Below are 24,552 nucleotides of genomic sequence, written 5' to 3' on the forward strand. Positions count from 1 at the left end.
CACCCAAACACCATAGATTTATGTAGAAGATCATCAAACAGGTAGAAAGGATTGATAATGAGAGAAAGTTAACAGCTCCAAGGTTTTGGAGTCAGCAGAGACAGTCTCCCAAATAAATAGCCATTTTATTTAGCAGAATTTTGCTTGGTTGTGAATTTTTGCTAAAAGAACAGTTTCATTATGAAGCAGGGGAAGGCTGCCACGGGTGTTTTTCTTGGTTCCTTGGATTTGGGACGTTTTTGAGAGATGTCTGTGTGTCGTTTCATAACAGTGCGCTGGGACAGGGTCAGGGCTGTGCAGAACTTGGAATCAGAGCTATTTTTTGATTGATGTTCTGGGCGTAACTTCTTCTTGGCCTCAGTTTCCTAGGCTACATGCTCACTCATCTAAACTCACCTGGCTTATGTTCGTGTCTAAGTTTTCACTTCTCTCCAAAGTTCAGTAGCTAGGAGAGTGGGTGTTGATCTATACATACTTTGGGCTGATAACATTCCTACTATTAATACATATTCATATACAAATAGATAGTCTTTTACATGAAGTAACAGTTGGCGTTAACAGGCTTTGAAAGGCTCACTCTCTAGAACAAGGAGAGCTTCATTACGGGAACACCATAGTCATCTTCCGTTTATTTTTATTTTTTAAGAGAAATTACACTTTAAACTTTCAATTGAGAAAGAAGAAATAAAGATGTTGCTCAAATGTACTGCACAGCATCAATATGAATGATCACAAACCTGTTTAAATGTTTCCACTTCTTGAATGATCTTTTCAAAACAATAAAAAAATAAGTCTCTACTTTAGGCCATCATTGGAGGGTGACCATAAACCTATAAATAAAGCCATTACCACAGGTACTCTCTTCCAAATGTGGGTTTTTTTCCCCACGGACGTACAGCTTCTCTTAGGCTAAACCTTTCCTTCCCAGTGCAGGGAATGTTTTGAAGTATCTGGGTGCTGCTTTGAGCTTCAGGCGAGATTTAGTGTAGCTAATAATGGGCTGGTAGTTATGCAAAGGCCAGACTCGGAGAGCATCTCCACATTATAAATGTACCACCTGCCACGGGCAGACGCTAGAGAAACACTCTCTGCAGACCCCGTGACCTCAGCCTTCACCTCTAGACAGATGCTGCTCAAACCTGCAGCTCAAATCCTCCGCTGCATTTCAGTGCCGTACTTCCCACTGTCTGCTGCCTATTTTGTTTTAAAACAACTTTACTGTGGTATAACTTCCATACAGTAAACTACACATATTTCAGATGTACAAATCGGATGAATTTTGATAGGTGTGTACACCTATGAAACCACCGCCACAATCAAGTCACCTTTCACTTCTGTCACTCCCGGACTGCTGCCTGCTTTCATCTGATCGCCCAGAACACCATCCTGGCCTGAAAACTCCTTCACTGATGAGCTGTGGAGGACCACGAGCTTGGAACCTACCCACTCTCCTCGCACAGGGCTGGCTTCTTCTTAGGCCTTGGTCTTGCCCGTGGCCTTGTTCTTGCCCGTGAATTTGCTTCTCTCTCCCCCTCGCCCTCCACCTCGATCACCCGTGCTCCCCCCAACGCCTTCTGTGGCCTGCGGGAAGCTTCCCCTAATTGTCCCAGATGGGGCTGGCCGCCCTCTTCTCTGAATTCCCACAGCCTTTCCTCTCTGCGCCTCTTACTTTGTTTCTCAAGTATGCTTTTCTCCCCCTCTCAACTAGACTGGAAGCCCACAGAACGCAGGGCCACGTTGGCACTTTGGAACCTAGTGCCACAGGCCCCCGTGTAGGGCCTAGCCATTGGGTAGACACCAAACCAGAGGCTGATGCATGGAACTAATCCAGCTGCATGGCTGTTTGGTTTGGAAGACCAGGCGTTCTGAAAAGATTTTAAACAACTACAAGTTAAATGATGTCACAGACAATCTAGAGTTATTCTCAGGGAAAAATGAAAATGAATGGTTCTCTTATTCCCATGGCAAACACCCTGCACAGCCACCACCCCAGGGGCCGGGCGCCTGCCTCCCTGTACCCACAGCTCCCTCTGCTCCCGCGGCCCCGGGCCCAGCCAAGCCGGCTGCCATCGCTTACATGAGCTCTCTGGGCTGTGACGGCCCTGGTGGCCGGACACCTGCACTGAACGGATGCTCACGGCTGAAACAGTGGGAGACTAACTGGTACTGCTGGTCACCGATGATGAAGCTTCTTTTCAACCTTACACATTCTTTTCTTACAAAATAATTATATTTTACATATAACACCTAAGCAAATGATAAATAAGAAGATAGCTGTCAGCTCAAGTGATAAATAATATGACATCTGTCGGGCCTATTTAGTTTAACAAAGATGTACGTAAACAGCTTTGGGGGGAAAACCACTGACAGGACTCTTCTGGCTCCAACTCTTAGCCAGATGATTCACATCTGCTTCACGATGACCCAGGAGCGTCTAACAAACAGAAAATACTCCATCCCTTCTCTTTCTCTAAAAAAAGGTTTAAATGCTATATTTTGTAAAATGCATCTATTTTAAAAATCTTTATAAGAGATTTCAAATACATGCAAAAATAAATCCTCAATATCCAACATCCAGATAACATAATTATCAACTCATGACTTATTTTATTTCTTCTAAAATCAAAGATTATTTTGAAGCAAATTCTAGATAACACGTAATTCAAAATATTTTCAGTATACACTCTAAACCTAAGGGATACACACACGCACACAATATCATTATCCCACTCAAAAATTAATTACTCTTTACTGTTAAATATCTAGTCAGTGTCCAAACTTTCCTGATTGTCTATTAGTTTTTTTTTTTATGGTTTATTTGAAACAGGATCTAAATAAGTTCCACAGATTGCCACTGGTGGATATGTCTCTTGTCTTTTTAAAAATCTTCCCCTACTTGCTTTACTTTGAACTTTTTCCTTGGGATTTTTAATGGAAGAAATCAGCTTATCTGTCCTGCGGGGTCTCCCAGGCTGAAGTTTGCCGATTGCATTCATGCGACGCAGTTTCACAAGTTCCTCGGTCCTCCTACTGCCTGTAAACTGGCAGTTAGACCTAGAACAGAGGTCTGCAAACTCCTGGGCTAGATCTGGCCATGCTTTTTGTTTTGTCTTCAGCTGTGTTCAAGCTCCCGCAGCAAGTTGAACAGACAGCTGCCCAGCTGGACCACAAAGCCAGAAAACACTGACTACCGGGGCCTTCACGGGAAGTTTGCCAACTTCTGCTCTAGACGCTGATCAGATTCAAAGTTCTTTTTTGCAGAAATATTTCATAGAGGTATTGCTCAGGGTGCTACAGTCAGGAGACAGCAGCCGTCTGTCTCTTTTTTGTGATGTTGGCAGTTAGTCATGATCGTTGCCTCAGGGCATTGTTTTTTGGGTTTTTCTTTTTTTCTTGCATGTTATTATTTTGTTCGTTTGATTTACAATGTTGTATTATTAGGGCTTGCCAAATGGAGCTACTTTCTTTCTTCATTTATTAGTGGGAGTATGTCTATAAAAAGAAATTTCCCATAACCAACTATCTGGCTATCTTGAGGTTCAGTTTGTATAGCAAAGGCAAGATTCATCCCCTGTATCATTCTCAAATAATGACCTGGTTACCCAGAATTCTTAGTGTTGACCAGAGCGGGTTTGTTTTGTTTGTTTGCTTAGTATAATTATGAACGCATGTTTTTCAGCATATTTTAAGGGTTTTGATCTATTGAAATGCTATTACTTTTATTGATGCTCAGAACGGGCCTCTTCAGGTTGGCTCCTGAACCTTTCATATGACCCTACAGTCTCAAAAGCTTCCTTGTTTCTGGTTTGGCAAGATGGTCCAGGCCCATTTTGCATATTTCCTGTCCCAGTTGGAATCAGACACTTCTCTAAGGAACTCTGGTTCCTTTCAGTGAGAGACAGTATTTAGAGACCACAATCTGAGTCTCCTCACCAAATCAACCCTAAATTAACAGTGGGGATAATGGGCAACAGCAGTGTGGAAAAATCCAAATCCATTTACATCCCTCTTTGGACTGTATCCAAACACTGAAATTCAAACTACAGAAGACAGACCGCTCACAGGAGAACTGGTTTGCCTCCCGTGGCTGTAGGCCCCGGGGAACATGCACTGGACGATGAAAAGATGGGGGAGTGAGCTGGGCATGAGAAGGTGGATTCCCCTCATGTGAAGGCAGTGAGTCTCCTGGATCCTAAGAGTGGGATCCTAACAATGCAAGTGCCTGGAGTGTACCCCTGGCCCACAGCAGGACACCGACAGTCCCCTACTTCACCTCAGGGGGCAAGCAAGGTGGGACAGCCAGGGCCCTCCCCTCAACGAAAGCTGACATTTTTCTCAAGCACTGGGAAACTGCTGACCTCCTGCTGGTCGCTAGAATCCTGGTTCTTGGAAACTAAGATCCTTTATGAATCTACCTCTGGATTCACCAATTCTAGAGAGGCTTCAGCAGGGAGAGAAAAACAGCACGTCAGATTACATTAGTCACAACATCTCCCAACAGCTTTGTTCACAGAGCTTCCCCTCCAAAAATCAATGTGAAGGGAAAGTGTCAGGCTGCCAAACTGAGAATTCCCAGAGGCCTTAAGTAGGGCTGTGCTGCCCAGCAGTCAGGCCAAGTGTTTCTCACCAATACTTGGCCAACAGGCAAAGGCCTGACTGTTAACGGTGTTTGGCAAGAGGCATCCTGGAGACCTTCAGGAGTTGACCAACAGAGATGAAGGCTGTATCTGCAAAATGACTGCAGTTGTTAATGCACAAATATTTGAGGTTAAGCCTCAAGTCCGGACCTATAACGGAGAGAGGAGGACTCTGGTCCCTCAAGCTTCTATAAACATTGCTGAAATATGTCTGCCAAATACCTACCACTTCCTCTTAAGATAGAAAATTAAATGAACATGCAAAACAAAGGGCATCTTGATACTCTTGGGAAGCATACAGCGTCATCAGAATGAGTCAGCATCTTTAAGACTGAGGAGGAGAAACAGGAAGTGCCAACCAATCCAGGTGCCAGGAGCCTGGTGGTACTAAAACGAGCTCTTCCAGGTTACTAGAGAGGCTTAGAGACCTTTTTGGATCTTTTTTCTTAAATTTTTCCCAGACTTCAGAGTGTATGCTCGATCCATGATACTAATTAATTTAGCCAGAAGGAACCTAAAAATACCTAGGAAAGAAATGTTCAGCTACTGAAACGTATGGTAACAATGTCTAACAGACTCCTTCAGCAAAGAGACATATATCTTAAGTACACTCTGACAACCTGGGGCTTTTCACCCACATATCAGTCATTCTGAAATCTCTTTTGGGGTGAAGAGGGAAGGCTAGCAGGAAGAAGGCAACTGAGGCTTTGTTAGTTGTCCATCTTTTAAAATACAAGATTATGGAACATTTATTCTATTTTCCTCTAAGTGTCAGGGGAAATTCTTCTAAGGTTCCAATCCCAATTTTACCATCCAGAGCAAGGGATCCAAAGCAAGCCATAATCTTTATGAACCTCAGCTTTCTCCTTCACTCTATCAGAAATCAGATTTCAGGGGTGGTCATGGGAATGCTACATGCACAAACAAAAGACAGACAGGAACCAGCACAGTGCCTGGCTCAGAGTAGGTGCTCAGTAAACGCTGGCTCCCTTCCCTGGTTTCCTCAGTGCCCAAGACCCGAAATAGTCTGTGACTTTTATTTCAGTAGCTATTTAGAAAGGCTCAAGGATCAAGTTAAGAAAATACATCAAACATGATACTTCTGCCTTGATACAGCCCTGTCTGTATCTTCATAACTTCTTTAGACTATTTGAGACACAGAATAAGACCAGGATGGTGTACTCCCACACCTCTGTAAGAGAAAGGGAGGTCACATTATGGTTGGGGTAGAGGTAGTTAAGTATGTTCCAAAATGGTTCTGACGGCTCTTTCGTGGGTCTGAGATGTGTTTTTTCAGTCTGCTGACTTGGGTCATTAAATCTGTTTTACACATGGTGTCAAGTCCTATAGACTTTTTTATTGACAAATCTTTAAGACACCGCAGTTTATATGGGTGATTTTCTAATCGACAGACAAGAGGTGTCCTAAGATACTACAGTGATTATTGACCGGTGATTCTCAGTCTTTAAAACAAGGTAGCACCTTTTTGAGGCCTAAAAATGTATTAGAGATGCATCATGACTAATGATATTTTTTTTAGCACTGGTGAAAATACATGATAAAATACTATCATGAATTAACAAACACGAGTAAAATGCACATTCTTTTTTATCTACACGTAAAAGCATCTGGATACATTTTAAGAATCATATTTTGAGATATTATTTATTCAGTCTATACGCAAAGCTAGACCAGGAACAGGACTTTTCTGGCTCCTGAGAATAACTCTGATGTTGTCTACAGGTCTTCTACTCAAAGGTGAGAAATTGATGCTCTCTAGATTGTTGCTAATAAGTGAACAGTAAGTGATGAAGTGAAAATTGAGAAAAATCTTCCTGAAATGCAATTTTTGGTATATATAATCTTAAGAATGTGTATATCTCTTGGAATATACCCCTATCAATCAATCCTAAGGTAATAATCAAAAAGGAACTGGGTCTAAAAATGTTCACCGTGGAGTTATTTCTAGCAGCAAAATCACTGCAATATTCTTTGCAATATATAATTGCAATAGCAATGATCATTGCAACCCAAATTTCTGATGGAGGGACTTTGTGGGTGAGCTTTTAGCAGCTGTGTGCACTTATCCTCTAGCTTCTGTGTGCTTTGTTGCTGTTTCTAGTTGTTACTTTCAGAGGCTTGCTGGTGAGGGTTGGAGCCCATCATCTTAGTGGGCTCTCAGTGGCTGGGAGTTTACAAACACCATTCTGCCATCCAGGAGGCCAACAGCCTCTGACTACTGGTCTGGAGCACAGAAGACCAGCTCCTTTGCCTCGAGGTGGCAAAGACCACCTGAAGGTGTAACTGAACCTCCAGAGCCTCCCATGGGATTAGGGTGACTGGAGGTCTTCACCTGATATCGCCCCCATGATAGGCTGCCTCCCTTTCTAATTCCCACTTCTCCCATCCCCTTACTGTTTCACCTGGGAGCACTTCCTCAATGAATCACCTGCACTTTATCCTTGACTCAAGGACTGCATCTGAGAGAGCATGACCTATGACGTCCAACAATAAAGGACAGTTCATGACATCCATCCAACACAGTTATCTTTCAGAAGCTAAGAAACTATCTTTGAAGAAAACATAAAGATATGCTAATATATTCTGATACAAGCAGCTCATACAACTTAATAACAAAAAACCAAACAACCCAATCCAAAAATGAGCAGAAGACCTAAATAAGCAACTCTCCAATGAAGACACACAAATGACCAATAGGCACATGGAAAAATGCTCAATATCACTAATTATCAGAGAGATGCAAATCAAAACTACAATGAGGCATCATGCCACACCAGTCAGAATGGCCATCATTCAAAAGTCCATGAACAATAAATGCTGAAGAAGGTATGGAGAAAAGGGAACCCTCTTACACTGCTGGTGGGAATGTAGTTTGGTGCAGCCATTATGGAAGAGTATGGAGATTCCTCAAAAAACTAAAAATAGACTTACCATATGATACAGCAATCCCACTCCTGGGCATATATCCAGAGGGAACCTTAATTCAAAAAGAGACATGCACCCCAATGTTCACAGCAGCACTATATACTATATGGCTGAGACACAGAAGCAATCTAAATGTCCATTGACAGATGACACGATAAAGAAGTTGTGGTATATTTATACAATGGAATACTACTCAGCAATAAAAAATAATAAAATAATGCCATTTGCAGAAACATGGATGGACCTGGAGATCCTCATTTTAAGTGATGTAAGCCAGAAAGAGAAAGAAAAATATATCAGTCATATGTGGAATCTTAAAAAAAAAAAAGAAAGAAAGAAAAAAAGGAGGACACTAATGAACTCATCTAAAAAAGACTTAGACATAGTAAACAATCTTATGGTTATCAGGGAAAGGGGGTGGGAAGGGATACATTTGGGAGCTTGAGATTTGCAAATGTTAACCACTATATACAAAAATAGATTAAAAAAACAAACTTCTGTATAGCACAGGGAGCTATATTCAGTATCTTGTAATAATCTTTAATGAAAAAGAACATGGAAATAAATATATGGATATATATGCATGATTGGGACATTACGCTGTACACCACAAATTGACACATTGTAACTGACTGTGGTGATATATCTGTTAATTGAAAAAAGAAAACTACTTACGGTGTAATTAACTATATAAAAATTATACACAGGCACAGAAAAAAGACTAGGCAGACAGGTATCAAGATATTATCTATATAGTTATTTTTGATGGTGGGAACTTGAGTTAAGTTTATTAGTCTTTATATTGTTTCATATTTTTCAAACTTTCTGTAACAGACACATCACTCAAAACAAGCATCCCTTTTTTATTTATTTAAAAAAATCAGCAGGGACTTAGATCAGCTGAAATGTGTAGGAAGGGGGAGCAGAGAAGGCAATGGAACATGAGAACAGTGGTTAAATCACAGGATCATAAAAACTTGAATAAAAATTGGTGCTTTCTGTAAAATGAGAGAGTTGAGAATATAGTAGGATCCTTTTATCTACAGTGAAATGAAGTTATACCCCATTACAACCCATAAATCGTTTCATGTTGAGCTTTTTCAGTAAGTGGTGGCTTTATTTTGATGGACATGATTCGACCCATTTTTGTGGCTAAATCTATGTATTAGATATTTAATGGCAGGGATTACAGTTAATTTTTTTATTTCCTGGTTTAGCATAGTACCTAGTATATAGCTGGGATTCAATAATGCTTATGAAATAAACTGTAATTCAATGGAAATTAACTGTCTTTTTTAGGCAGCAGCAGCAACTGCTATTGCTAACTTAAAAAAAATTCCGATTTGCTTGTAGAATACACTCACGTTTTCAAAAATATTAGCCATCATTTACTGAATGCCTACTATATGCCAGTTACTGTCCCTGGAGCTTTATACATTTAATGTCTAGCTGAATCCTCAAGTTAAGAAGTAGGCATTAGTACTTATATTTTATAGATGATGAAAACTGAGGCCCCGAAAAATTAAATAACTTGCCCGGACAGTACAGATTATCCAAGGTGAAGGGATGTCTGAAAATTGACACTTTTAGCCAATCTACCATGCTGAGTCTTGTGATGGAGTTTAAAGGGTCAACCAAGGAAAAAGGGAAGAAACGCTAACTTCTTTCTACATCTCTGTCCTGTGCTTAAATCATCAAACACTCGGAGTAAACAAGTGACCACAGCCTTCCAGGGGACAGGAATTGAACAGGATGCTTGTTACTCTAGTGCAGAGGTTCCAGCTGAGGCGGGGGGTGGTGTGACACTGCCTCCCAAGAGACATTTGGCAATCTCTGGAGATGTTTTTGGTTGTCATGTCTGGTGGTGGTGGTGGTGGTGGGGTGATGACAATGGCTTCTAGTGGGTTGAGACCAGGGATGTGGCAGACCCTACAGTGCACAAGATGGCTCCCCACCACAAGAATTATCCAGCCCCAAACCTCAGTCGTGCCGAGGATGAGGAAGCCTGGTCTAAGGTACAAAAATACACACACTCCAACTCTTCCCCAGTGTGTCACCAGTGACTTCCCTTAACTCAGAATTGAGGCTCCAGGCTGAAGTCACAGGCTATTTCTTGTTAAAGCAACAACTGCGCTGACACCAGCTGTCACAGAGCACCCCCACCCCAACCAGAACTTTCGACCCAAGGCTTCTTTGCAGAGGAGAGGAAGGAATCCGGTCCACCACTTCTGTGAATCCCAGAAGGGAAGGTCTGTGCTACCAGTAATTAAAGCTCAGGCCTGTCAGCCCGCCTCATCACATCAGGTTCCTCCACAGCCTGGTGAAGGGGTTCTGCAGCTGGAGGGGGGAGGCCTGCGTGACCCTGAGCCTCCTGTGAGGAGTACAAGGGAAGGAAGGCGTCTACACCAGGCCAGGCTGCTCCTCTGCGGGGGGAGGACAAGCCTCCACCTCCTTCTGCTGCAGCTGCTCTGGGCACCCCGACATCCTTCCCGTAAAGCAGCAGCAAGGAGCCGATGACGCCGACACGGCCAGGCATCACCTCCCAACAGCCTGCCCCTCCCCACCCACTGCCCGGTCCCCCACGCTCTCAGCAGTCCTTTATTTATTTATTTATTTATTTTGGCTAAACCAAAGCCAGGTTCAGGGAACAGATCTGCCAGGTACAGAGAGAAAAATCTAAAACGCTCATACATACCCCAAATTATTCTTCCGACTACTGTACTTACTCCTTGGGAACTTTCTGAACTAATTATACCCAATTACAGTGCTTAGCTAAGCAAAACTGCCCCCAAACCTCTACTTTCCTCCCTTCCCTCATGAAAAGGGAGCAGAGACCAGCTGGAGAGAGAAGGAGACTCGCGAGACCAAAGCTGAATTGCATCTCCAGTGTATCCCTGCGCCAGGTCATCCCAAAAACGCCACCTGCCGGAGGTTCCTGCTCTGCCGGCAGGAATGTCCCTTATTCTCGGAAGGAAGGAGCATTCAGAGATCGCGGGAGGCCGCCCAGCCCCGTGAAGGATGGAGGTGCTTCTTCTGCCTTGGCAGTGTTAGCGGGGGATGTGGGCTTCCATCAGGCAGCAATGCAAAGGCTCCCGCATCCTTGTTTCAGGCAGAAGGGAAGGAGGGCGAGGAAACTAGGAAGAGGGGAACTCTAGATTTCCAGCGCTCAGCTCCACAACTAAACTCACTTGATACTGTTGAAATCAAGCGATCTTTCCAAGGTTGCTGTATAAAGAGAACGGTTTGCCAGCAGGTACCGTTCATCCATTGATCTATTTCACAAACATTAATGAAGCACCAGGGTACCAGGCACAGGGCCGGGAGAGAACACGAAGAAAAACGGACCCGGTACCTCCTCTCCCAGAGCTGATAGTCTAGAGTGTGGCTCTCCGCCTGGGCAGTGTGCCCCTCAGGGAACATTTGGCAACATGTGGAGGCATTTTTGATTGTCACAACAGGGTGCGGGGTGTCACAGCAGGGGGAGGGGGCTACTGGCATCTAGGGCAGAGGCCAGGGGTGCCGCCCAGCATCCTACGAGGCTCAGGACAGCTCTGCACGAGGACCTGTCCCCAAAATATCAACAGGGTCGACGCTGAGAAACCTTGGTAGAGATGGAAAGGGACTTCAAGGAAATCATCATAAGACTGAATGGACACTTAATTCGCTTTTACATATTTACTCTGCAAGTGCTCGGACAGCTTGTAGAACAGGCAGCAAAGGGAAGCCAAGGCACACCCGCGGGGAGGTGCTCTGAGGAAGGCTGGCACTAGAGGGGGAGCTTGATATACCAAAGGGGGAGGGGGCTGGGGACAGGGGAGAACGTTGCAGACTGAGGATCGCATGTCCACAAAGGCCTTGTGTTAGGAGGTACTACGGGTGGTTCTGGAAACTGAGATTTTGAAAAAAAAATTGTTTTAACACCATCATCATCTTATAGTCTTTGTAAGACAGGTCCCCAGGGCCATAACCTTGACCAACAACTCATTGTGACACACACCGGGGTCCAAACTAGACGGAGGCTGGGAGAACAACCCTTCACACTCCAGTGTCCATCCTGCCCCACTGCTTCCTTCTCACGATCAGACCCTGCATGTTAGAAGAGGCAGGAATCAAAACCCTATTTTGTCTTAGACTTGATATTAAAAGTAGGACCCTGAAAAGGAAAAACTGATAAACCAGACCTCATCAAAATCAAAAAATATCTGCTCTGCAAAGGACTCTACAAAGATGATGAGAGGACAAGCCACAGGCCAGGAGAAAATATTTGCAAACCAACATATCCAACAACTGTCTAATATATAAAAAACTCTCACAACATAAAGGTAAAAAACCTTCCAATCAGAAAACAGGCCAAAGACACGGACTGACATTTCACTGAAGGTCACATACAGAAGGCAACTAAGCCCATGAAAAGGTGTTGAACATCATTAGCCACTAGGGAAATGCAAATTAAAACCACAACCGGCTGTCACTACACGCCTATTGGAATGGCTAAAATAAAAACCAGTGATGATACCAAATGCTGGAGAAGATGCAGAGAAACTAGCTCACTCACACGTTGCTGGTGGGAATGGAAAACGGTACAGCCACGCCGGAAAACACTTTGGCAGTTTCTTACATGCATTTAACCATATGATCTAGCAATCCTGGACATTCATTTCAAAGAAATGGAAACAGGTCTTCACACAAAAGCCTGCCCCGATGTTTGCAGCAACTTTACTTGCAACAAGCCCCAAACTGGAAACAACCCAGACGTTGTTCAACGAGGGACTGGTTAAATAAACTGTGGCACATCTCTCCCATGGGACACACAGCAGTAAGAAGGGATGAGCTGTTGATACAGGTGATGACTGGGATGGTCTCAAGGGAATTACGCCGAGGGAAAAAAAGTCAGCTCTAAAAGGGCACCTACTGTATGATTCCATCCATTAGACTTTTTTTTAATGGCAAAATTATAGATATGGAGAACATATTCGGGGTAACTGGGAATTAGGGAGGCTGGGAGGGCGGTGCGTGGGTGTGAATATAAGAGGCTGACATGAGGAATCCTGGTAGTGAAATTGTTGTGTCTTGACCGTGGTGGTGACACGACTCTACAGTGTGATAAAACTGCACAGAAATAAGTACACACACACACACTCAGGAACAGGTAAAACTGCTGAACTCTGGGTAAGGTGGACAGACGGACAATGCCCCTGTCCTAGTTAGCTGTGGTCTTTACAGTCATGTACTATCACTGTACAAGACGTTAGCTTTGGGGGAACCAGGTGAAGATGACATGTTGGATCTTTCTCTATTGTTTTTTGTAACTGCATATGAATCCACAACTATCTTAAAATAAAAAGTACAAAATAAGAAACCTTATTTTAAAATTTTAGTCAGCAAACAAATGTACCTTAAGACAGATCTTTTTTATTATTCACTTTGATTCTTTTCCCAATACTGCAAGCGCACTAAAAATGTCAACACTCCAAAGAAAAAAAGTTATCAAAAATCTGGTTTTGCGTAACTGTGCCTTTTCATAATTCTTTGTTTGGAGACAGCCCTGTTTCTTGGACCTCTTGCCCTCTGCAGGCCCCAAGACAAGCCACTGACGTTCAGACCAGGTCCCCTGCCCACTCGCTGCATGACCTTGACAGGTGCCAAACTTCACTGTGCCCTGGTTTTCCCATCTGTGCAATGGGTACAACAGCAGTCCTGGCCTGATGAGCTGCTGTGAGGAAGAAAAAAGGTGACATAGCTCAGGTCCTCTGGACAGCTCTTGAACTCCGAGGGCTCAACCAGCAGGCTCTGCCACACTGCCATTGTCATGGAGGGTGAAGGGTCCTTGGTCTCTCTCCTCAGCCTCTCAGGGTTACTCCCCAGCCCACACTAACAGTTCCCTCAACTCCAAAATATCCCCAAATTCCAATTTCCGAAAATCAAAGGGACTCTTTAATGCTGCCTTTTCTATTTACTCCTGGTCTTTTTTCAATTGTGGGCCATTTCTTTCATTTCTTTGCCATGGGAGGCCTTGAAGGTCTAGCATGTGACTTTAGCAGAGTCTCACCTCTGGTCAAAAGGTGACCTGATGGCCTTGTCCTCCTGGGGTCAGCAGCTGGGCTCTGTGCAGCCTCCTCGAGTGGCCCTGGTGATGGGGTCAGGAAAGGACCATGCGGACACTGAGTGACTTAGGAAACAGGAGGTCAGGCTCTGGTGACTTTTCCTGGTGTTCTTTACAAGACTGCTGGGCTGATGAATAAGGAAATGTTTCCTATCGACGGCAAATGATACAGGGCAGGATTAGACTAACACAATTTTTTAAAAAGTGTCCGTGTGGCAAAGCCACACAAGCCCTGTCTCGGAAGTCTGGATGGTGAGCAGGATCTCGTTGTTTTATTCGCATAGATGGAGGAAATAGCTAATATAGAAAACGCTTGATGATTGCTCAAGGAAGCCATTTAGGAGTCATTCTGAGCTTCACTGGAAAACCCATTATAATGGTAACTGGAGAGAAGAGGTAATCCAGGAGAAATGGCTTAGATTTTAGCCAGCAGAGTGGATTCTAAAACCCACTTTCTTTTCTAAAGAAACATTGGGTAGAAAGATAATAGAGAAGTCTCCTTACCTGTTTTCACGGAAATTCTACTCCTCCCCCTTCAAACTTGCTGCTCCTCAAGGTTCTACATCTCAGTAAGTGCAGCTCCCCATCCAGCCACGAGCATAAGTAGAAAGTCTGGGAGTTGCCCTCCATCCTCTCCCTTCCCCCACACCACACAAGCTCTGTCCCTCTGCCTCTGACACAGCTCCTGATGGTCCACGCTCTCTCCCTCCTCTGTGCTCAGCAAGCCACCAACATTCCTGCAAGAGGACATCACACTCAACCCACTGTCTGCACTGCCCCAGTGACCTTGTGGATAGGGAAGACGGACCTTGACCCTCAACACCAAGACCTGGATCAAACCTGCAATGGCTTCCCTGAGCTCTTCGGATGAGATGCAAACACCCGCCCCCACCCCCACCAGAGCCTACGGCTTGGCCAGCCTGGTCCGGATCTGGCTTCCTTATACAGATACACTCCCCCTGGCGGATCGCAGGACCTGCCGGGCAGAGCTCGGCCTTAGTCTTGCTCCTTCCAACTAGGACCTTTGTTACCGCGCCTTCTCTTTATGCCTGCGGGTGGAGTGAGCACCTTCTCTGTCCTGCTCGCCACACTGCCCCAGCCAGCATCCAACATGTGCACGCAGGACTCCGAGGTGCTCTCTACGTAACCAAGGCCTTGTTGAAAAAGCCAGGCCTTCAGCAATCACCCGAATTCACTTCATGTACAAATGTCAATGACAGAAGCCACCGTCTTACAAGAACGTTGTGATCAAAAGTATTTTGGGAAGTCATTTCTTTTTCTTTTCTTTTTTTTAAAAGAAATTCTAGAGCCAGGTTGCAGAACTTCGGCACTACTGACATTTGGGGCTGGATGATTCTGTGTTGCAGGGCTGCCCTGTGTATTGCAGGATGCTCAGCAGTAACCCTGGCCTCGACCCACTGGCTCACCCAGTTGTGACAACCAAATGTGTGCAGACACTGACAAATGTCCCTGGGAGAGAGGGGGAATTGCCCCTGGCTGAGAACGAACCACTGATCCAGACAGAGAAAAATTAAAAGTTGGTGGCTAGGACTTTAATTCTGCCCACAGAATGCCTAATTAACCTACACTCTGACTGAATCACAGTAGCAAGCATGCATTTTAATATAGTGTTCCCTGACCACCATTTACAACGTCATTTCAGTGGGAATGCGCATCCTACATCCCTAGTAACGTTTATGAACCACCAGGGAGGAGCTGGTTGGTCCATCCTTACAGACTCAACTGGCTTTCAGCCTTAGTGTGCTAGGTGATGGGTGGTGTGAAACAGGAGGCAAAGAATGGTGGGGAAGGAACAGGAGGCCAGAGGAGATTTGGGGGAAGGAAGGGGCTCCTCACAGCTGATCTGACCTTCCATATGAGTCTGGTGAATGAAAACAGGAGAGAGAGATAAGAGAATGCCTCAGTGCTTTGGGTCCTTGCTGAGGGCAGCCTCCCGCAGCATCCTCAGGCAGCCAGGCATGCTCTTTCTTTCCTGGTGTGGCTCAGCCCAGGAATGAGATATGAAGGACTGAATTGCTCTCAGCCCTGTCCACCGCCCGCCCCCTCGATTATTGGAATGCTACTGCGCTTGGAGTACCTCTCCAGGAATGCAAAATGACTTCCTACTTTTACCTGCCACACTGCAACAATATTTTCAATTATTGGTTAAACTGCAAATGCCCCGTGAGTCATTTAAATAAATCTCACACGTGTGAAATAGTCGATTGTGTTCTCAGAGCAATTCCCAGCTGTAAAAATAGACCCACACCCGAATGTACTTTTTTTCTGCAGCTAATTGAAAATACTGCACATATAATGCGTGAGTTAAAGCACCCAGGAGGAATTTCAATTTGCATTCCCTGTTTTAAAATGTACAATCGAATGCTGTCTGAAAGTGCTCTACACATTTAAGTCAATACTGCTTGCCTGAAGCCCCAACCACTCCTAAATTTTCACACTAGGAATTGATGACCCAAGGTTTTTAATGCTCCAAGTGACTTTGAAAACAATGGATTTAAAAGGGCTGTGTTTCTCAAGCATACAAACGCTCCCAGACTTGACTGACTCAAACCTCTGCAGCACAAAGAAAATATCCAAAAAGGCAGCGAGATGAGGTTGTAAACAAATAAAATCCCAAAGGAATATTTAAGAAGATGACCACTCTATATTTACATATGTTTTTTCTGGGGAAGCTACCATCTAGCCAGCAAAGTCCTGCAAAGCTTAGAAACCATCTGAAGTGATGGGAGGCACAGCTCCAAACCTGGCTTTAGTCACCCAGATACCACAGGTTCTGCCTTTAGCCTGACATGACTTCTTTTGCTAAGGTGCCCTGCTGACGCCTCCCGAAGGGACCCGGTGGGGGAGGGGAGGGTTCAGCTCCTTCCCAGAGGAAACCTGTGTCCACAGCGACAGGACTGTGGGATAGGATGGCCTAGGCCTGCCTGCAGGGGGCCAGCCCCACACCTGCTCCGTGACTCAGCTTCCGCATCTAAAAAATCAGTGACAACCTCCCTCCCCCATCCTGCACCTCAGACGGTACACACATGTGACTCCGTCCTGAGAAGTGATGTGACAACTCTTTGGCCACACACAGAACTCTCACTCCTAGGACCAGCCTTTACACCTCCCCACATCCAAAGCTAAGGTAGAACAAGGATTCCTGGAGTTAAATCAGTGACTTAAGAGGAGGGGAGTGTAGCTCAGTGGTAGAGTGTGTGCCTGGCACGCATGAGGTCCTGGGTTCAATCCGCAGTAGCGCCAGTAAGAAAAAGTAAATAAACCTAATTATTTCTCTTCCTCCAAAAAAATTTTTTTTAATTAAAAAAAAAAAAATCAATGCCTTAATGGAGTTCTACCCACCATTGTCCACTCTGTGCTATGAGACACTGCGCTGAGGAATCTTCAGGGCTGGAGGAGGCTGAGCTTCCTTTTGTCATGAAGTCACATGTTACAGGGGACACCATCTCCCCAGTTTCAGAGCCAGTTACAGAGGCACTGTTCGCCAGCTGGAGCCGGCGAGGAGCCGCACAGGAGGTGGGAGGGCATTGATAAAGCTCTCACTGTGTGCACGGCCCTGCGAACGCATCGTCTTCCTGAACCTCACATGAGCCCTTCGGGACACGTGCAGAGCGGGTGAAGTCATGTGCGCACGTCACACGGCAAGAAAGAGGCGAGAGAGCACACAGCTGTGCCCACATGCGCACGCCAGATGTTGTTGCCAGAGGCTTCTCCCAGAGACAGGGCAGAGATGCTCCTGCCACCAGCCTGCCCCTTGTCAGACCCCTCAGGGTCCTTTCTCACCCCCGCCGCCGCCCAGACTGGGGTTGATCCAGTTTTCCAGCTTCGCCCTCTTGCTCCCAGAGCAGGACGGTGCTTCCAGCACATCTGACGACCCTCCCCCAGGCTGTCAGAGGCGCCCCTTCTTCCAGCAGGAAAGCCTTTGCTTTTCACGTTCTAAGTCCCACGTGTGCTTGAACGTGTAGCATCTCCCAAATACGACAGCCCTCTTTTCCTAACACCTCCTCCCCCACCCCCCCAAATTTTGGTCGACAAGACCAAGTAAACTTTAGGACTAATATGTGAAATCACACACGCGGTGATTTAGAAACAGAACCTTTCTTTCCATTTCCACCTTCCGTGAAGCAATTTAATTCAGAGTTTTCCCAGACATCGTCTACATGCCTGTCATCACTTGTTGTCTAGCCATTTTCCTGAGCACATCGTCTACATTTCTTCCAAGCTGCCTGTGATACAGCACTTTTCGAATCTATGTGTGATGCTGTCACTGAACAATCCATCCTAAGCCATAAGAAGCCCTTCACAGAGCATTAGGACAGTGGTCCTCATAGGTAAATATAGCTCCCGTGGTGCCCACAGCATGCCACTGACTGAGTTACTTTTTACAGTGACCCTTCATGGTCTTGATAAAATTTCATTTGACAGAGTAGCTACCTTCTCAGCAAACCCATTTCCTCTTCTTCCTGAACACAGGGCTGTAGCCTGTGCTGTAGGTGGGAGTGGCCAGAAGACTGAAATGCAGTCAGTGAAAACAGGAACAGAAGTGATGGATGCCACTCTCAGGCCCGGCCCATCAAACCTGCCATGTGCAATCCGCCATGACCTTTCTGCTTTCACCAGCTTGAAGCTGACAAGCACTGTGCCCTTGGGACCCGCCTATTAAATAAATTGGAGCCACGTGATAGAAAAGAGGCTGGGTCACTGAATCACCAGGTTGGAAAGCGACACACCCATGTTGGGCTTTATGCAAGTGGAAGATAGCCTTCCATCGTGTTTGAGCCATGGTACATGTTTGGGTTTATTTGTTACAGCAATTAGCAGGACCTAAACTAATACAACACACAACATCTGGCAATTGCGAAGTCGTGACCTCAGGAATAAGTCTATATTCGATTTGTCTGCCCTTTTTAAAAATCCCTTTTCGTCGTGCAGCCTCTATAAGCACACATAATAAGTACTGATAACGGGGATTTCAGGCCAATGGGCCTTCCCTAGCTGTCCTCAACCAGTCACTCACGCGTCTCATCCATCCAGTGCTTTCGGTGAACTCTGACCACCAAACATATCCGGATCTTTGTAAAACGGAAAATTTTGTAAGAACCCTCCTGCAGAGCAACTCCTTCTTTCTCTGAGGGGCAATTTTGGAAGAATTTTTTACCTCATATTCATACACACACAGTTTTTAAACTAGGACGCTCTCTTTTTCAGAGAAAATTCTACATAGTGCCTTTCAGTGATTCATTAAGGCTTTGCTGGGCACCCCTGCAGGGTGCAGCCCTGACCCAAAGAGGGTGGCCCTTACTGCAGTTTGGACACTCCAGTGCCTACAAAGTCATGAGTATTTAATGAAAGTAAAAGTCACATGCGAGTAATGTTTCACACTTTCCAAAGCTGTCCGTTAAAACTGTCATCTTTTTTAAGGGATCTGAGCTCTCCCCCATGCATTTAGCTGTAGAGAACATGGGCGAGACCAAATGGCCGACTCTTACTGTTATTGATACCAATTGGTAAATAGCAATTGTACAGTTTTTTTTTTTTTTTTTCACGGAGAGTAGCATGCAAAAAAAAAAAGGACTGCATTATCTTTGAGGGCTGTCTGGACTCTGGGGCCTCTCAGCTATAAGCCAACGCTTCGCACTGTGCACAGACTTACCTCTACACACACACACACACTACAGGTAGTAGTGACTGATGCCAGGGTCCCTCAGAACACCTGTTATAGAGTAAGTGGTCAAAAAATAGCTCTTTAACTGAATGCCACCCAAATACAACAGGGCTGCACCTCCTGCTCCTCTGAAGTCCCATGTGGAGCAGAGCCATCAAGAGGAAGTGCTGGGAACCCCTTTTCTCTCTGGGGATAATCCTCTTTAAGAACAGAGGCGTGAATAACAGAGATAAAAGGAGACATTCACCTGCCAGTGGAATGGGTGGTAACAGCCCCCAGGTCACCAGGGTGTCCTGGGGGCTACTCAGGGGTGGGTGACAGGTGACGGCTGTCACCAAATTGTACCCAGACTTGCGTCTGGAGAGGTGACAAGTGACAGGGACGGAGACGTGAGTTCTCAGCCTGCCACAGGCCCTGACCTGGTGACTGACATTAAGAAAGTCCTGTGTGTGAAGGGCTTTATCAGCACTGTGGCTGGGGCTTTTGAACTCCTGGAGAGCAGGCTTCACAGCCCTCATCTCACCTGGGGGAAACTGAGATCTGGAGATGGTCCATTACTCGCCCACGCTCCTGACCTCCCGAAGCCTCTGAGTTCCTGGTCCACAGAATGCCCCTGGGCTTGCCAAGCGACCTAAGTCACCGGACTTCCTATCTCCCCGTCAGCAAAAGGGGGGCGGTATTCGGTCTGCGGAAAAGCTGCATTCCCATCCTCTCCGTTCTCTGGCTTTGGAAATGGAGCATGGGGCTCGGAGTGGGGGTCGGGGTGAGTATTTTGCAGACACAAAACTACTACATGCAGAACAGGTGTTTAAACCCAGCTTCGTCTGACTCCCAGACTGGTCCTCTGTCTGGCGGTAGTCTGGGCTTCCCCGCATTGTTGCTCCGCAACCACTGTCCAGCCTCAGTCATTCAGAATCAAAAAACCTCCAGTGCAAGACATAGAGACCCGGAGTGGGTGTCGGGTGGGTGGGAATCTCAGAAGGGGGCCCCACAAGCCTGAATCTCAGTGTTCTCACTTGTAAACCTGGACTAAATTCTACCTGAGAAGGCCTGTTCGGATTCAACAAGGTCACGTAAAATATGCACCTAACAGCACTCAACACACAGATGAGCCAATGGTCCTTCCCTTCATTCTCCCCTTTCAAGGATCTTTTGGGCTCTTCTGTATCAGGCGCTGTGGAAGGGCCCAGAGAGTAAGAGACCACAAAATCCTTGAGGTTTCCTAAGGGGGAGGAAAAGACACACACATAACCAGAGTATGAGGTAGAGAGCGAGAGAAAAGCAAAGCTGTACGTGTTAAAAACATATACTTAGCCAACTCAAAGAAATTCTAGACTAATAAGTGATATGCATGCATGAGAACAACTCTCTTTTCAGTAATTGCTGAATTAATTCACATTAGTATGATTAGCACTTTGATATTCATGACTTACCACCCTGCCGCACAAGAACAGGCTCACCGTGAAGACTGCGGCACCTCTGGCCATCCTCCAAGTTGCTATTTTAATTAACATGTCATTAGGAAATGAACACAGGTTTGGCAAGAGACGATATGAGTCTATCAGTAAATTAATTTCAAAGAGAAAATCCACACTTTCAGAAAGAAAACTCTCTTTAAAATTAAGTCATCACATAGAATCTCCCTGACATCTCTCATCTCATTGTCCAAGCAACGATTCAGGTGTGGGCATACACTGAGTGCTGTGTAAAATCCCAAATAGCTATTTGCCAGTAAAATCCTGAAAAAACAGATTAATGGAAGCAGAAAATACATTTCCTACCTGGGAATGTTTGCAGAGGTTAATCCAACAATTCTCTTCTGTATGTTGAAGGAATCAAATCACAATTAAATGACCACATGTTTTAAATACATTCAGCATGTGTTTAAAATGGTTATTTCTGGGTCTGCAGACATCACTGGATACAGCAAAATGACTTTTTCACAGCCAGAAAAAACGAGAACAAAAAAAAAAAGACTCATGATGCTACACTTGCAAAGATCTAAATATTAAACCAAATAAGGTTATTTTTCTTACAGCACAGACATTTATTCATTCTTCACAGCCAACATACAGGAGAAAAGAAAAACCCAGCCTGACAGGGCGAGCCTGCACTGCGCCCCTAGAAAGACCTTCTGGTAACACAGCTGTTTACATTTCCTCGTGCACATGGAGGAAAAGGGAGTTTGCTCCGCACATCAGCCATCCTTTGCTCCACCGCCAGTACTAGAAGAGCTGGAAGGCCCTGGAAAGGACAGATGACCAGCTGATCACTGGAGGTACTGCCCACTGGGAGTTTTACAGGAAAGGGGTCTGGAGACTAAGTCTGCCAACACATACAGCAAGTCACTCATTCACCAGGTGACAGACATGATGCAAATGCAAGCCCCAGAGGAGTTAAATGCTCGCCGGGACTACTGTGACTGACAGAACCCCACCGCCACCTTGCACCCTGGAAGTCAGCTCCACTAGCCCCTGTGCTCAGCACCTAATGTATACTCTCCACTTCATCCTCACAAAAACATAAGATGTGGTTACCTGCATGCCCAACTCACAGATGAAAAGACTGAGGCTTGGAGAAGTTCAGTAAATTGGCTATGGCTGCCTGGACTCCAGCTGGTAACTGGTATAATCTAGATTCAGACCAAAGCAGTTGGTGGCCATATCCTCCACACTCTTAATTACTACCTATACTAAAGGGGGAGGGGGGAGGAGCAGAACATCTATCATTTAGATGTGACAAATTTTGAAACAAAGTTAAATATAAAAAAACCATAAAAACTATATAAAAAAAAAAGTTAAATCTCAGTATTCTAAGTCTCCGCACATTTCTGGTGTTCAATTAGGCATCTTAAAAAAATCATGTCACACGCGTTCTCTGGTTGAGTTTTACCCAGCTCAGCCTAAGTTACTCTCTTGGACTCTGGGCATATGCACTCTACCTTGTCAATCTAAAGGTCAGTGCTAATTTTAGAGTTTGAGTCCCAGAAAAAAACAAGTGTCTAGGCAACCACTGGGCCCAGGGGCCAAAAAGCATAAAAACCTTACTTCAATCATAACACAAAAGTATTAGTCTCTTTCCATCTCTGTGTTTTGGGTTGTCTAATGGAAGGAGATCATACAGCAAAGTGAGAAGAAAGGAGTCATTTGAAAGCAGGCGTGTTGTTTCACAGGAATTTTCTTTTCGAGATGTTATAAATATTGATGAGTCATAAATCTTTGAAGGTTCACGGCAGGTATTAGCCCACAGTGCTCACGTGTACAGACCTGGGTTTGGGCTCTGACACTGACACACACAGGCTGTATGTATAACCACGGACACTTGGGCTGCCCCACACTCTCCACAACTGGCCGAATGGGAATGATCCCTGTATCTGTCCTACAGGCAGGCATGAGGCTGGAGGAAGCAACACAAGACCTCTGTCACCTGAAAACAAATACTAACAGCAGTTGGTGTGGCTGGCCTGTCCAGCACACCCCTCCTCAGTACTCCCTCCTCGCCTAGTCGCAGGCTTGAACACGTGACTCTGACTCTGGCCAATCACAGCATCCCATTCCCCTGACCAAGGCCATTGGCCCAGGGAAAGCCACATGACCCAACCTGAGCCAATCAGAGTGCCTCACTAGGATTCTTTTCCAGCTGGAACCTGCAAGAAGCCTATATTCCCCCTTTGATCTAGAGGCTGCAGGAAAGTCTGAAGCTACCTGCAGTCACGGTACCTGACAGATTCAAAAGGATCTGCAGAGAGAAGCAGAGACAAGAGACACAGAGGCAAGAGAAGAGAGCCCCAAGGCCCTGAATTTCTGGTTCCAGCCACCTCCAGGGCCAGAGCACCTCATGGCTTGGGCTTGGCAATATAAGCCCACAGTTCCCCCATGCTCTCCAAGTTTTTACCTCAGTTATATTCATTCATGTTCCTGCACTTGTAACCAAAAGATAAGACAGTTGTTAATACCCATATAATCCAATCAGTGACCAAATCCTCAATAAAAATATTTTCTTCCTAAGTGAATTCCTTAGTTAAAAAAAAAAAGAATGCAAACACTGCCGTTATCTATACAGCATTTTCTTAAAAAAAAAAAAAACAGAAAGAAACAAAGATCTATTTTTATCTGTAGTCACCTTGTTCATTTTCGAGTGAGCTTATTTGGTGTTAAACTCCTTCACATACCCACATACACTTTCGAGATTTAGTCCATAAAAAGTTAGGCCAAAACCAAGCAGTTATTTTTTCTATAGCTGTACTAGTTGGGACTAAATGGCGGGGGGATGTGGGGAGGCGGTGAGAAGAAAGCACTGATGCTATTCTCAGTATGCTCTTGAGAGAAATTCCCCAGGTTACCAGATTTCTTGCTGCTTCGAGGTGGGGGATGGCATTATAAAAACAAAACAGTACATTTACCAAGATTTGCAGTCACTATAAGAAATCCTTTCTGCCTCTTCATAGGATTTTTTTTTTCCATTTTCCATTAAAACTCCTCCACATTGTCTTTCTCCCAAGAATTAACTGTTAAAAATAGAAAGGCACAGTGGATTCCAATTCTCCAATTATCTTCTCAGGCAGAGGGCAAAGTCTAGGGTCAGATTGACAGGCAGGCGTGGGGGGTGTTCCTGATCTGATCTTGAATTGGGGCATTCACCCGGACCTTTGAAGGAATTCAAGGATGAAGTAGGAGATGAGGAGGGGAGGGTATAGCTCAGTGATAGGGTGCCTGCTCAGCATGCATGAGGTCCTGGGTTCAATCCCCAGTACCTCCACTGAAATAAATAAATAAATAAATAAACAAACAAACAAACAAACAAACAAACTTAATTACCTTCCCTCACCTTAAAAAAACAGGAGATGTAATGTCTGTCAAAATGCATGAATGGAATTACAAATAGAGGATTGCTTAGGCTTAGTGGCCATCACCATGCACAAAAAGAGTCGCAGAAGGAATGCCAACTTCTCTGGACTGGGCTTACATTCAGACCTAGAAATTTAACAGCAGAATAAGAGGAGAGAATCACTTAACTGTGTAAATAGACTTGGCCAGTTCAGGTGAAAGGTAGCATTTCTCAAAAGAGAAATAATTGTCCTAAAATCTTTCAGTGTTCTTAGACAAATTGTGAACTTACAGGTAAGAAATAGCCTAAAGATGTATTTTACTGCATTTGATTCCATTCCACACTTAAGGGCA

At 45.0% G+C, this 24,552-nt stretch overlaps 1 protein-coding gene across 4 annotated transcripts in view; it reads right to left on the reverse strand.

Annotated features, from left to right (window-relative positions):
* The window catches only part of SERPINE2 (serpin family E member 2), a 52,884-nt gene that overhangs the window by 22,652 nt on the left and 5,680 nt on the right, over positions 1–24,552 (reverse strand). The window contains exons 1-2 of one of the 4 annotated variants that reach the window (XM_032480349.1): positions 14,191–14,523; positions 13,633–13,836 (exon numbers count right to left, since the gene is read on the reverse strand). The exons of 1 other annotated variant lie outside the window; for it this stretch is intronic. The gene's annotated coding sequence lies outside the window, so the exon portion shown is untranslated. Of the gene's footprint in view, positions 1–13,632; positions 13,837–14,190; positions 14,524–24,199; positions 24,333–24,552 lie in introns of those variants that run through there. 2 more of the 4 variants (XM_032480350.1, XM_032480351.1) reach the window with 2 other exon arrangements.

The sequence above is a fragment of the Camelus ferus genome, chromosome 5 (genome assembly GCF_009834535.1).
Source record: "Camelus ferus isolate YT-003-E chromosome 5, BCGSAC_Cfer_1.0, whole genome shotgun sequence".
NCBI lineage: Eukaryota > Metazoa > Chordata > Mammalia > Artiodactyla > Camelidae > Camelus > Camelus ferus.